This window comes from Mastomys coucha, unplaced genomic scaffold (assembly GCF_008632895.1).
Source record: "Mastomys coucha isolate ucsf_1 unplaced genomic scaffold, UCSF_Mcou_1 pScaffold22, whole genome shotgun sequence".
NCBI classification, from domain to species: Eukaryota; Metazoa; Chordata; class Mammalia; order Rodentia; family Muridae; genus Mastomys; species Mastomys coucha.
The window spans coordinates 55343105-55357194 of record NW_022196905.1 but is presented as its reverse complement, the minus strand read 5'-3'; positions in this window follow the sequence as shown (position 1 = coordinate 55357194).

Genomic DNA, 14090 nt, shown 5'->3' with positions numbered 1-14090 from the left:
CAAATTTCTAATTCCTCATATTATTGGATTTCAATTGATTAGGATATGTTGGTAATGTTAATTTTCATATTAATATATTAAGAAAAAGTAATTGTCACTTCCTGTTTTTGTTGAAAGAGGTGGAATTAGGTTTGTGTGGATTTGTTGAAGGATTACCTTCTTGCTTCTTCTAGGATGTAGTTTTGCTCCTTATGTTGATATTTTCCATCTATTATCCTTTGTAGGGCTGGATTTGTGGAGACATATTGTGTAAATTTTGTTTTGTCATGGAATATCTTGTTTGAATCTCAGGGGCAGAAGATACCATAGAAAACATTGACACACCAGTCAAAGAAAATGCAAAAAGCCAAAAGCTCCTAACCCAAAACATCCAGGAAATCCAGGATAGAATGAGAAGACCAAACCCAAGGATAATAGGTATAGAAGAGAGTGAAGATTCCCAATGTAATGGGCCAGCAAATATCTTCAACAAAATTATAGAAGAAAACTTCCCTAACCTAAAGAAAGAGATGCCTATGAACATACAAGAAGCCTACAGAACTCCAAATAGACTGGATCAGAAAAGAAATTCCTCCTGACACATAATAATAAAAATACCAAATGCACTAAACAAAGAAAATTTTAAAAGCAGTAAGGGAATAAGGTCAAGTAACATATAAAGCAGGCCTATCAAATTTACACCAGACTTCTCACCAGAGACTATGAAAGCTAGAAGATTCTGGACATATGTCATACAGACCCTAAAAGAACACAAATGCCCACCTAGGTTACTATATCCAGAAAAATTCTCAATTATTTTGAATGTTCTTAAAGGCATCTCAAATGGGAACCAAAACAAAACAAAACAAAATAAAAGTTTACCTAATTTACTTTCTCCAAATTCAATGGAAGGATTTCATGTAGGTTTAGTCACGTAACTCATAAGTATTAAAATACTTGGTTGGTTCATGGTCCATAATGAGTGCTGTGTTGGAAGGCTTGACAGCAACATTATTCATATTGAATATCTCCATCAAAGTTGTTAAAACGACCTGGTAAATCATAATGCAATGTAGTGTTATGATTTGCAGTTTTTCCCACAGAAAGAATGTTTCAATGGAGACTTAAAGATTGTTATAAACCAATATGTTGCCATTCATGCATTGTTATCCCATTGTATATGGAACAGGTAGAATAGATCATATAAATATTAAGGGACCAGGAATTTTCAAAGTCATAAATGAGCATTGGCTTTAAGTTAAAGCCACTAGGTGCACTGGCCCCATCTCAAATTGTCAGCCTCAACTTACAACCCAGATACTGACTGATCCTCTCATGCTGGAAAAGTTCTGGACAGCATCTTCTTCCAGAATAAACACACTTCACCTATACTGAAAATTGTACCTTCTTCACCAGTAACCTTAGCCAGATCCGACAGACTTCTTTTGGTCTTTTCTGCTTCAGCCCTGGTATGTTAGTGTAGTAGTTAGTGTAGTAGTTAGCTTCCCTCCATGAATCTCACAACAACAACTTCTGTTGCCTTTGGGTTTTTTTTTTCTGTAATTCCCTAATCTCTCTCAGATTTGAACTAGATTTTTCTTTAAAAGATGTTTTGTGTTTTAAAAAGTCTATCTGGTACACTAAAAAATAATCTTATTTCTTCCTACTAACATTAGAGATTCCTCTCTCAATCTCTGTCTCTCTCTTTTTCTTCCTCCCATCTTCTCTCTCCACCCCCCCCCCCACATACTCTCTTTCTCTCTCTCTCTCTTTCCATTGCATTTCTTTGAGCAATTTTTTTTTATCATTCTACATTTCCTACTTGTTTTATTCTACATGACATCTGTTACTTGGAAGAGGCCTGCCTATCTTTCTGTCTTATAAGTTCAGTCTCTATACTTCTAGATTTAATAATTTCTCACATTTAATTTCAGTTCTCACCTGAATATTAACAGCCATTGTAGTTATCACCATAATTTCAATATGCTTTGGCGTAAGGAATTAGGAAATGCTAAGGAAAAGAAAAGAAACTGAGGGAATGGTGGATTGATTTAGGCATTAAGTGTGCTAATATATATATATATTATGGTGTTCCCAAACAATTGTAGTAAAAAAATCAGAGATTATCAAATCAAATGTAATAATTATGAAATTATTATCATATTATGAGAATTACTAAACTGCTCAATAATATGAAGGTATCATAAGCTGTTGGGAAAATGTGATTTGATTGGATCAAGACTTTCAGCAGCCTTGGGTTGTAAACTATGTTTGTTATCTCTAGCCAAAACTTAAAAACAGTCAATAAATATATTTGAGAAATTTTAGTTTTTATAGTCTTTGAAACTCATTTTGACTTAATCATTTTGATGTATTCAGATAATAGAAGTTTTGTTTTTGTTTTTGTTTTTGTTGTTTAATTTGCTTCACAATTATTACAATACTATCATCCGATGTCTGACTGCTGCCCCACAGTTTGGCTTATGCGGATGAAATGTAGCCTTTAACTAACTCATTACTTTCTTAGCAAGATGACAAGGGTAATAAAAAGCTGTGGTGTTTTTAGCCTTTGTAATCAAATGGATAATTAGAATGGAAAATATTTCTTCATTTGTTTTATTTTTTTCTTGTAAAACCTGGTTATGAATTATTGGATATACCAAATATAGCATTTAATAGAGGTCTACATTTTTTTTTCTGACAAAGAGTTCCACTGTGGTTTTGTTACTCTCTTTGAAAGTACAATTTATCTAAAACTCAGCTGAGAAAATTAAAGCCCTCAGGGTTTTTTTTTTTTTTTTTGGCTTGGTTTGGTTTGGTTTATATATACATAAACATACATAATCATATATGCATAAATATGTTAGAATATATATATTCTTATATCTATTTATGCAAAAAAATAATGACCAAGAAGCAAGTTGGGGAGGAAAGGATTTATTCAGCTTACACTTCAATATTGCTCTTCATCACCAAAGGAAGTCAGAACTGGGACTCAAGCAGGTCAGGAAGCAGGATCTGATGCAGAGGATATGGAGGAGTGTTACTTAGTGGCTTGCTTCCCCTGGATTGCTCAGCCTGCTTTCTTATAGAACCCAGGACTACCAGCCCAGGGATGACACCACCCATAATGGACCCTCCCACCCTTGATCACTAATTGAAGAATTGCCTTACAGCTAGATCTCATGATCTCATGAAGGCATTTCCTCAAGGGAGGCTCCTTACTCTGTGATAACTCCAGCTTGTGTCATGTTGACACACAAAAACCAGCCGTGTTTGTGTGTGTGTGTGTGTGTGCATGTGTGTGTGTGTATATACCACAGACATCAGCATGGCTGTATGTGTCAGCAGTCCATGAATATCAGCATGGCTTCAGGTGGCAGCAAAGACTTTTGATATCTGGATGGCCTTAGGTGGTAACATGGACCTTTAACATTAACCCAGACCCTGGCTGCAGCAGGAGCATGGACACAAGCATGTACTTTGGAAGCTATACAGACCATAGACATCAACATGACTTCAGGAAGTAGCACAGACAATGGATGTCCATCTGGACATCTGGCTTCATCACAACATGGGGCCTCAGCACAGATCATGGATACATACATGGCTGCCAGGTTAAGTATGAACTATGCTGGTATCTCAAGGAAGCCCAATTCAGAATATGAGCCATTCTTCATCTTGGACATCCTGTAGTTTCTCAGAGCCAAGGCAATCACAGTGGGTAAGTTTGTGCAAGCTCGACTCTGCTAACCCTACTGGGCAAGAAATGACCTATTGCTCCATTGAGCACAGACTTTCTCACACCTGTCACCTAGCTTTGCCACTCTACAACATGCATGTCCCACTCAATTCCTCCATTTTTCCCAGATCTTCATTACATATTCTTTTGTCCTAGTGGCATTGGAAACACTGTGTGTATATGTGTGTGTGTGTGTGTGTGTGTGTGTGTGTGTGTGTGTGAAAACAATGAATCTGTGGCTGTGTGGTATTCTAAGCCTTTTCTTTCACTGCCAAGAATCTTTAATGAGACAAAGGAGTAGCTGGATTCAACATCCTTGGGCATAATTGACATTACAAATATTCTTGTGGATTGTTTAAGCTGAAATGTAATGTATAGTTGATAATAGAAGCTTTTCCTAGTTTTCTAGTGCATGATCCTTACAATGATTAGGGTACTTGACGCATAGTGTGGCAGTCCAATACAGGGTGTAATAGGGCTGTGGACTTAATAATTGCTTAAGTAAAACTGATGAGTTTCTAAAGAGATCTTCAAATCTGGTGCAAAGCTTTGTTAAAAATGTATAAATGGGTAAGATCAACATTTTGACTTCCAAATTTTCTGCTGAAGAACGATGGCAGATCTGCTTTTAGACTGCCCAACAGATGTACAATGTTACAATAGACCTAGGAAGCCAACACATTAGGTAATATCTGCACTGATATAAAGTTCTGAGTAGACACAGGATAGTGGAGCATCTCCTTATTGATGTAGTCTATTTCTTAGTCTTCTGTTAAAACATACCAGGGCACCATAAAAATTCCACAGACTTGCAACACAGGAAATAATTCCCTCATAGCTATAGATGTTTGAAGTCCAAGATCACAACATATTTAATTAGTTTCTTTTAAGAATATCCAGTTCTTAGATAACAGAAAGGTAGTGTCTAGCCATGTCACCCTGTCATCCGTTGTCCATGGAGCTGAGTCTAGTGTGTCAGTTCTCATAAGGACAGCAGTTCTGTCCTAGGAGAATTTCCTTAATAGGTGTCTCAAGAGCAGACAAAAAAGCCACAGACAGTCCCACTGCCACTTGTAGGAGTCTCAACTCTGACAAACACCAAGATAACACCCATAACACATATGCAGAGGACCTGGAACAGACACATTTAGTCCCGTGCTTGCCACTTCAGGCTCTGTGAACCCAGGAGAGCCCTGCTGAGTTGATTCAACAGGCTGGGCAATGTTCTCCTGATGTCCTCTATCGCTTCTGAATAATACTACAGTCTTTTCATTCCCTCTTCACAGGGTTCCCAAAGTTGACAATTGGTTTTTGGAGTCCATCTCTTTTCTGAGGAGAAATACAAGGACAATATATCTGAGGGACAGAAGATGTGTGAAGGAACTAGGAGTATGTAGGCAGGGGAAACTGTGTTTGGAATGTACTGCTTGAAAGAAAAATTTACTTTTTATAAATAAAAGACCTGTCTTCCTATAACCTCTCTTTCTTTTAGAGGGCATGTCTTTAAACAGTTATCCAGGGAGTCAGGGCTTCCACATATGAACTCTGATGGATGATGAATAAGTCCAGATACAATTCAGTATTATACCTAACTGTCTATATGAAAAAAGAAATGACAACTCTACCTTCAAATATTTCACACATCTATTATTGTACATAATATATATACATATGTATATACTATAATATATACTATGATATATAATATAATAAATGAATAACATATATTATTAGTTATTTTATTTATTTACATTTCAAATGTTATCCCCCTTTCCAGTTTCCCCTTCACATACTCCCATCCCCTCCTCCCCCCCCCCCCCCCCCCCCGCTCCTATAAGGGAGCTCCCCTACCCACATACCTGTAGGGCAGTGGTCTGTTCAGGCAACTTAGGCTCAGTCGAGTAATAGTCCTTGAAACCTGGAGCCTCAGTGGGCAGTTTCTGCCTACAGGGGGCGGAAGGAGTTCAGCTATTACCCCTGAGCCTTTGGCTCCTGTTTCAGTCACAACCTCTCACAGCTGCCCACTCAGGAGATGTGTGCTCTATCAGGCAAACAATGCCCCAAGCTCCCAGCATTCCAGGTGGAATCCCACCTCCAGTCATCTAACCACAGCCAGGCATGCCTCACCCCACAGATAGCCATGCCCCATACAATATTAGTTTGCCCCCGCCCCTCTCTCTTGCTCTTTGTCTCCCATCTTGCTTCTTTCCTTACTCTCTTGCTCTCTTGCCCTCTTCCTCCTTTCTCTTCCTCTCTCTTGTTCTTTTCTTGCCCTCTTTCCTTTCTTGCCTTCTTTTACTCTCTCTCCTGCTCTTTGTTTTCTTCTCTTGCTTCCTTCTTTCCTTTCTCTCTCTCTCCTTCCCTTCTCCTCTCCACTCCTTCCTCTTCTTTCCTTCTCTCTACTTGACCATCCTACTTTCCCTTTCCTATAATACAATATTTCATTTATACATTGCCTCCTTTTTGACTAACACAGCCCACCACAGCAGCAGAGAGAGAGAGACCCAGGCTGCAGCAGCGAGCCACCAGGCCCCACATACACCCACTCTTTCCTCACTGCCTTAAGATTCCTCTTTGCTGGGGCATTGTGCCTCCACAGGACCAAGGGTCTCCCCTACCACTGATGATTAACAAGGACATCCATCCTCTGCTACATATGGGGCTGGAGCCATGGGTCCCTCCATGTGTACTCTTTGATTGGTGGTTTATTCCCTGGGAGATCTAGGAGGTCTGGTTGTTTGATATTGTTGTTCTTCCTATGGGGTTACAAACTCCTTTTGTTCCTTCAGTCCTTCCCCTAACTCTTCCATTGGGGTCCCCATGCTCAGTTCGATGGTTGACTGCAAGCATCCACGTTTGTATTGCTCAAGATCTGGCAGATCCTCTCAGGGGTCAGCAGTACCAAGCTCCTGTCAGCAAGCACTTCTTGGCATCAGCAGTAGTGTCTGGTTTTGGTGTCTGCTGATGGCATGCATCCCTAGGTGGGGCAATCTCTGGACAGCCTTTCCTTCAGTCTCTGCTCCACTCTTTTTCCATGCATTTTCTTTAGACAGAAACAATTCTGTGTTAATATTTTTGAGAGAGGTGAGTGGCCCCATCCCTCAACTGGGGACTATGCCTACCTAACCTCTACCTTCAAATATTTCAAATAATAATTATTTCTCAGATTCTTAAAAGAAAACCATCTTTCAACTTGGAAGGGTTAAATTGAGTCTCTATTTAATATTAATAGGCAGGGAAAATGAATGCAGTTTTAAAGCCCTATACATATTATTTTCATTTTACCTAGCTTATATACTTCCGGACTGACCTCATATTTTCACAGGTATTCCTTTTATGTAAGTTTGTTATATTGTATTTTCTTAATATCTCTGCATTGTTTCTTCTTTTTAAACAACACTTAGCATTCAGAGAAAATAAAAGATGGCCAATAACTGTACCTTCTTTACACTAAGATTTGCATAAGTCCATAGCTAAATTTTATAATAAGTAGCACTACTTGTTCATGTACACCGAGGATGGAGCATTTGTAAAGAGTGAGACACAAGCTTTCGGAAAGTGAAGAACTGAGGCTTCAGAAATCATGTCCTCTATGTCTTTATCCAACTCACACATTCTTTTCTTTTATCATCCTAAATGACTTTCTTAAACAAAACCTGACATTTTATACAATGCTGATATGATCTTGCCCTTTTGAGGTTTTTCATATTTATATTGTTTAGATGCTGCTGCTTATCTTATCATTAGTAGAAGTCAGTCAGACAAAAATGTCCTTATTTGTTCCATTGGTTTCTCTGACATGGCGTCTAGTAACTGACATATATTACTTGATTTAATCCATAGGAAAGAGAATTGTAAACATTAAGAGTTAAATATGATACTGACCATAGATGTTAACAAATTAGACAAGTCAAAAGTCAAAGAAAATAAGAAAGAAAATTGATAGGTAACAAGAATGTCATCTTTAATAAATGCTCAGGTACTGACATACTTTGGTTGAACTGAAAATACAAAACAATGTAAAGAAGAATTTCAATACTCCACACATAGTTTATGATAAATTTGTAAACACCATCAAAAATGTTATGAAAATGATCATTTAAATCCAAGCAGATAAATTACTTTACTAAAACTGGTTATTTTCTCTTTATAACATGGAACACACTGGTGATGTATTATCTATGAATTCTTAGGTTTTTTTTAACCTTTTTAATTTTTCTACATCTAAATTGGGCTGTAATTTATTATGTAGTAATGATATACTAAAATAGGAATCATTAGGAAGATAATATCTTTCCATTACATATTAGAGTTTACTGTTTAAAATCAAAAGTCATGCCAATACACTGTCAATAGTTACCATAATATCTTACTGATTCATTGATTTACTCTCCTATTAGCACGTGGCTTCTAAACAGTTTCAGTATAACATGGTATCTCTAATGGATGGAGTATTTTCCTGACTTAAACTTTAATTTTCAATTATTTCATAGAAAGAAAAGTTGCACTTCTGATTTGTAGGAGATGCAGGAAGGCTACTTTTCAGTGATTCCTTAACCAAGGCAGCCAAAGCTTTTCACTTACAGGGACCTCAAAGACTATACATCAGGAAGGTTTCAGGTTAGATTTTATAGCTTCTGTGAACTTTCACTCTTGTCAGAGCACCTTAAAATGTTGAAAGAAGGTGTGAGGAAATGGAGACAGATGGCACAAGGGGACAAAGGGACAGAGGGCAGAGCTATTGCAAAGAGGTAATGGCACTGGAGAAAAAGCATGGGAATTTATGTGGTGCCAGGGAAACTTTTACCTCACTTCTTACCTTGAGAAAAAGGTCACAGTAATTGTCTTCCTTGAATCAAGTCTGAGTTCTGACTTATTTATACACTAGCAACTGCATTTAGTTTATTATTATATAAACATAACTTTAAGTGTTGATTTTATTAAAATTAAAAATAAAACATGTTTAAAAGACAAATATAGATCTGGTAGAATTCATGTGTCTTTTGACAGATTTAAAGTGGCAAAACACTAAAAAATTTTGCCTCGAAGACAGAAAATGTTCGCAGCAGAATTTCTTTGTCATGAAAAATTCCCAGGAAAAGATAATCATCAAGATGTTTTTGTTACATCTTTAAGATACTAAGAGTCTGAAAATGAAGGTATCAAGTGTTCTTTTACTGATGCACATCAGGTTTACCAGTACTAGAAGTGAAATGACTTCTGTTCTCCTGTAAATAAGTTAAGTACCTCTCCTTAGAAAGATTATGTCTCTCTCTCTCTCTCTCTCCCTCTCTCTCTCTCTCTCTCTCTCTCTCTCTCTCTCTCTCTCTCCTCCTTTGCTCCTTGTATGTGTCTCTCTCTTTCTGTTTTTGTACGTGTGTTTGAGGAAGCATCACCTACAGGAAACAGAAAAAAGCATGCTGTGGAACCAAAGCTGTAGATCTTTGCCAGCTTCTGGTGCACTGGTCTAGAGAAATAGGGTATGTGGTGCCAAGTGTCATTTGAATGGAGCTCAGCATATAAAAAGTGAGCCAAATTTGGGAGATAAACTGATCATTATTGTCATTATTCTGTCTAGACTGTGGAAGTTGAGCCCAGATTTGTAATAAAGCCACATATAAGGAGGGGGAAACAAGTGTGATATGACAGATTATGCTTCCAGCTTCCAGACAGCAACACAGTGATTGGAGGACAACTCACTTAAGGAGGAAGAATGGCTTAGCAATACCGAATTTCAGATTAGTCAGAATTCCTCAGGAGGTTTTCAGTGTAAGTGATAATGAAAATTGATTTTAATGGTAAAAAATACCATTCTGTGGTATTTTTTGCTTAACAATGAAATTATATACTTTTATGTCCTCAGGGATAAATGGAAGCATTCTTTTCCATCTTCTTTTTTTTTTCTTAGACACACATAGCCAATCTCAAGTAGTTCTATAGTAATATAACTTACTATAGAAAAATAAATTTCAAGGCAAATAGTGTCATCATCTCTCTGCTTGAATTCCTTGGGTAATGGTTTAATAAGTGGTTGCCAAGACCGCGTTGTCAAGGATGTCATCGCCTACTGAGGAAATACATTCAACCTATTGATGACACTGAATATTACACACTGCCCTCCTATCTGTCTTATTGGCACCAACCTATTTGTCCTATTATCCAGCGTTATGCAGAGACACTTTGAGGTTATTAAAATGACCTTGTATGACCCATTTTTATTTTCAATCTGGCTATATATATTTCCCCCAAACTATTCCTCCTACAATTGCCAAAACCCATTCATTTCTTTACAGCATTAACTTTTTCTCTCTATGGAGGTGCACTCTGATTTCTTGGTCTAGAAGGATGATTAAACTAAGTCAGAGACAAACTCCATTTATCTCATCACAAGTTTGTTATTAGAGTTCGAATAAAGGAATGCAACATAGTAATATTTAGAAGCATCTCTGATGAACAATTTGAAGTACTCAGATAATACAGTCTCTTGTGCTTGTAAAGTTTTGATTTCTCTGAATCAAATAATATATTAACTATTTTGTCTGCTCTTATAACCAATTCTCTGTACTTTACATTGCTAATGGTTTAGAGATGAGCACATAAAGGCTAAGTGGAATCATACAATTTTGTTAAATTTGCTTGAATCTAGTTTCAATTTCTCATTTTTACTTTGTATGTTTGTGTGTGTGTGAGATGTGTGTACACACATATGTCAGTGTCTGTGATTGTGCACATGTACTTCCATGTATGTGGAACAGCAAATCAGAATGTGAGGAGAATCAAGAGAGTAACCAGTGGGTATAGGTTATAGGATAGCTGGCACAATTATTTCTGGTGTTCTTGCACAATGAATGTAATATGTTGCATATAATATCATGTCCTATGTTTCAAAATTATATATGAAATGCATGCATCTCTTCTGGTTTTATTGCTATGAAGTGACACCATTATAGCAGCAACTCTTTTTATTTTCTTCTTAATCTATTTAGTTTCTCATTCTACATCCCAATCACAGGCTCCCTTATTCCTATTCTCCCCTTTGAAAGCCTTTCCTCTATCCTCCCATTCCTTTCTATTCTGAGAAGGGGAAATCCCATCCTGAGTATCAACCCTGGCACAGAAAGTCATTGGAAGAGTAGGCTTATCCTCCCCTAGTGAGGGCAGACAACAGTAGCCCAGCTAGGGGAACACTATCCACAGGCAGGCAACAGCGTCAGGGACAGCCCCAGCAGTTGGGGGACCCACATGAAGTGACATGTAATTTTAAGAACACTCTTATTCTTTTCTGGGATCTCTCCCTGAGTTCTTGGCTATGCTCTGAGAACAGCCACCACCATGTTGCCAACTGCAGTTTTCCTGAGAGTGTTGCCCATTCCTCAGGTTGGCTTTGCTAAGCCACCCAACAATAGTCTCTTCTGGGATCACCTGGGGCAACTGCTAGAATTCCATCGACCAACTGTCAACAACTGCCCTGCAGTTTTGCCCTTTTTCCTACCCACCTGAGTCATTGCAGATGGAAAACACCAGACAATCTTAATACTTTAAAATCAACCAGATGACTCACCCATTGGGAGTGGGATCTATTGTCCTAAACTCATCAGCTATCCATATCAGAATTCTTTCCATGGCAGAAGGGTTCTAATAGAATAGCCCTCAGGCCTACATGGAGTCTGTGCTTCTCCTTCCAAAGCCAGGCCCAAAAGCCCTTGTACTATTTCATCTCTTCTTCCTCCTGTGACCTGGAAAATCCACCTCTATATCTTTGCCCAGGGATTAGCTTCTGATGTATTTATTGACCCAATGAATAATTATGGAACCTCCCCCTACAGCAAGTTACACATCTGTGACATGTGGGCTCTGAGGGGAGGGGCTAGGTCCAATCCATGTATGTCTTTGGTTGGTGTCTCAGTCTCTGGAAGCCCCCAAAGGTCCGGGTTAGTTGACACTGTTGGTCCTCCTGTGGAGTTCCTATCCCTTCTGGGTCCTTTTATCCTTCCCTTAACTCTTCTATAAGACACCCTGAGCTCTGTCCAGTATTTGTCTGTAAGTATCTGAATCTGTTTCAGTCAGCTGCTGGCTGGAGTCTTTCAGAGGTCAGTTATTCTAGGGTCCTATCTGCATATATAACAAGAGTGTCATTTATAGCAGTAAGGATTGTTTTTTGCCCATGGGAAGGCCAGTCATTGGTTGCCTAGTCACTGCTCAATGTTTGTCACTGTATTTCTTGTAGGCAGGACAAATTCTGGTTTTAAGGTTTGTGGGTGGGTTGGTGTCCCTTTACTGGGAGTTCTGCCTGGCTACAAGAGGTAGATACCTCTGCTTTCATATCTCCACTCCTAGGAATCTCAGCTACAGTCACCCCCAAGACTCCCAAGAGCTTCTCCCATGCAGATTTCCATTCCTTCTCCTGTCCCCCAATTCCTTCTTTCTCCCAACTCCTTAGTCATCATCAGGTAAATGCAAGACAAAATGACCCAAGATTCTACTTTACACTCATCTTAATGGCTTAGATAAAAAACTCACAACATCACAATATGGAGAGGATGTGGAGCATGGAGAATATTGCTGGTGGGAGTGCAAATTTGTAAAACCACTCTGGAAATCAACCTGGTGGTTTCTTATAATACTGGGAATAGTTGTATCTCAAGCCCCTGCTATCCCACTCCTGGACTTATACACAAAAGATGTTCCACCATCCCACTTTGGGGCATCTAGTCCCAGAAGATCTAGGCACATTTCTCTCCTACTGAGGCCCAACCCAGCTATACCATAGGGACACTTGCTCGACTCAGTTTTATTTGTAATAGACAGAAACTAGAAATAAGCTAGATGCATCTCAATCAAAGACTGGATAAAGAAAATGTGCTTCATTCAAACAATAGAATAATATTCAGCTATTAAAAACAAGAAGATTATGAAATTTGCAGGCAAATGAGTAGAACTAAGAAATACCATCCTGAGCGAAATAACCCAAACCCAAAAGGACATGCATGGTAGGTACTCACTTAGAAGTCAATATTAGGCAAAAATTCCACAATACCCACTCTACAATCTACAGACCCAAAGAAGATAAATAACAAGGAGTTGGCAAGCAAGGACATTTGAATCTCGCTTAGAAAGGGAAATAAAATAGTCATTGGAGAATACAGAAACTCTTATAAAGGAAAATATTTAATCTAGAGATAGCTTACTGATTCAGAGGTTTAGTCCATTATCATAATGGAGGAAAGCATAGTGGCAGGCAGTCAGAGAAGTTGCTGGAGGATTTGAGAATTCTACACTTTGATCTGCAGGCAACAGGAAGAGACTTGATGACACACTGGGTGAAGCTTGAATATATAAGACCTCAAAGCCCTCCTCCACATTTATATACTTTCTGCACCAAAGCTACACCTCGTAATAAGTGCCAGTCCCTATGGTCAAGCACTCAAACACATAGATCTATTGACATCATTCCTATTTAAACCAACAAGGTGAGCAAATTATATAAAATATAATTTCAGCAACACGAAATGATACACATATCAAAACATCACATCTTACTATAAGAATAGGTGGCTCAGGTTCCTTCCAGTCTCTCTGGGCTGGTGTCCTGAGCAGACCTTGGGTGCAAGCTCTGCAGCCAGTCCCACAACACCCAGAGGAAGCTTTACTCCCAGGCACTCTGATACTCTCAGGATCAGAGGTGAGGAGGACCCAACATGTGTCCAACACCAGGAGTAACTGGGATAAGCGGGACCAGGCACACAGGAAGTCCTCCAGCAGAGTGGCTCGGGTTCCTTCTGGTCTCTCTGGGCTGGTGTCCTGAGCAGACCTTGGGCCCAGGCTCCACAGCCAGTCCCACAACACCCAGAAGAAGCTGCTGCACTCCCAGGTGCTATAATAAGCCCAGGATCCCAGGATCCCAGAATTACAGGGTCACAGAGACAACCTGACTCTGAGGAGTTCTGATACAACCAGGATCACAGGAAGGACGGACTCCAGTCAGATTTAGCAAGGGAAGGTTGCAATGGAGATAACCAGATGGCCGGGTGTTAGGGGGCAAGCTTAAGAAAATAAGCAACACAAACCAAGATCACTTGGCATCATCAGAACCCAATTCTCCCACCATAGCAAGTCCTGGACACACCATCACACTGGAAAAGCAAGATTCAGATCTAAAATTACTTATCATGATGATGATACAGGACCTTAAGAAAGACATAAATAGCACATTCAAAGAAATACAGGAGAACACAGGTAAAGACAAAACACAAATATCCCTTAAAGAACTATAGGAAAACAATCAAACAGGTGAAGGAAACGAGCAAAACCATCCAGAATCTAAAAATGGAAATAGAAGCAATAAAGAAATCAGAAAGAGAGACAACCC